Raw genomic sequence first — 1,746 nt, 5'->3', positions numbered from 1 at the left:
TTCGGATTGGTCATACAGTTACATGATGAGAATCAAATGTTTGATAAAGGCAAATTCTGTTTTGTCATTTTTGGTGGACCGAGGCCACCCACTGAAGAATGGATCTCATTTCTTGTTTAATTCGGAATAAGGAACCCAATGGATAAGGTACTTTGCCTTCTCTACCAGAGATCTGATTTCTTTCCATGCCCACAAGGGGCATACATCCCCAACTAGAGCCATTGTTAGCACTTTGAAATTCAAGAAAATTTCCAGTGCCTATGTGAAAATCTAATTAATGCATTTAAATATGCCCTTGCAAAAGCTTTTGTAAATCCCTTTTGGTTTTAAAAGTGCATTCAAACTTATCTTTGGCGGGCTTTATTTTTTCGTAGTGACTTTCTCAGTCGGTTGGTCTCTTAAGTTATGCACCATGGAGGGTCTTATGCCATTGTATTGACGAGCCCCATGTTTGAAAATCTCTATTAAGCCAGTCAGCTTCCCTTATTTTCCAAGTGCAAATATCATTCCCTAGAACAGTCTTTTGCTAGAAATGGCCCCTTTCATGATATTAAACCCTCAACTTTAAGCACATGTCAATTTTAGCGCTTAGGGTCACACTCACACCCCCACAATGTTTTCGCCAATGCCTCAAATGTTTCATGGGCATGCAAAGTAAAGTAAATCATCCTTAGATGTTACCCACAACCTCGCATGAAAAGTTCGAAATCTACAAAGGGCTTGCAGGTATATGGGGAGTGAAACACTTTCTTTTGCATCCCCGTGTATTTTTTTCCAATGGGCTTAGATATTTCCCAGGCACGCGGGATTCTTTGATGGTGGGCATTACCTTCGTCCATGCCCTTGTAGGATAATTAGTCAGGCCTAATTTTGATCGTGGGTGTGGGGGGGGTGAAGAAAGACAACTCAAGGTGGACCCCATGTGATGGTTTGAGTTCATGCAAGGATTAAGAGAGAATTCCAATTAAGATTTATTTAAAAATCCGAAGTGTCCATTTGCATCAACAAAGGGTTGAACAAACGAACTGCGCCATGCTAGACAATGGAATGCTAACGAAGATAATGTCTGGCTCTTGTGACTCTGCCAAACACAAAGATGGATCAGTGGATGAGATTCAAAAGAATAACATGCAAGAGAACTGGCAAGGAAATAAGTCAGAGATATGATTTTTATGATCGAAAAGTGAGGAGATCCCAAGGAATAGCCTACAAAATATCATCACCAGTTAGGATAATCATAAGACTTTATGTGTGATAAGCCCAAAAAATAATTTTAGTGGCATGAAAAGTTGCATGGGTATGGATGTTGGCTTATTAGTGAAGAATGAAATGAACTGGCACTTAAGAGATCACAACGGATAAGTTTTGATCCTTTGAAAAGACAAAAGGCGGAAAAGATGCTTTATATGCATGGTATAGTGTGCCTGGTTGTATTTAGAACTTCTAAATTTAGAGAACACTATTTTTTTCTTAATTCAATGATCAATGAGTTGGTCAGAAAGTATTATAAATATTTCCCTTTGCGCTCGTTCAAGAGTAGTTTTAGAAATCAAATATCCATATGCAGAAATAGACAGTGTATTCATGAGATGCAAAATTAATGACACCTGGTGGAGAATATTATAGTAAATTGCTTTGTAGCTAAAGGGATATTGAAAGGAATCTACAGTTGCAAAAGGCCTTTCAAAATCTACCTACCTTCATCTCTTCATCACCCAATGTCTAGGAGGCAAAGGGAGTGGAGAG

The sequence above is a fragment of the Cryptomeria japonica genome, chromosome 3, assembly GCF_030272615.1.
Source record: "Cryptomeria japonica chromosome 3, Sugi_1.0, whole genome shotgun sequence".
Lineage (NCBI taxonomy): Eukaryota > Viridiplantae > Streptophyta > Pinopsida > Cupressales > Cupressaceae > Cryptomeria > Cryptomeria japonica.
Note: the sequence above shows the minus strand (reverse complement) of the source record.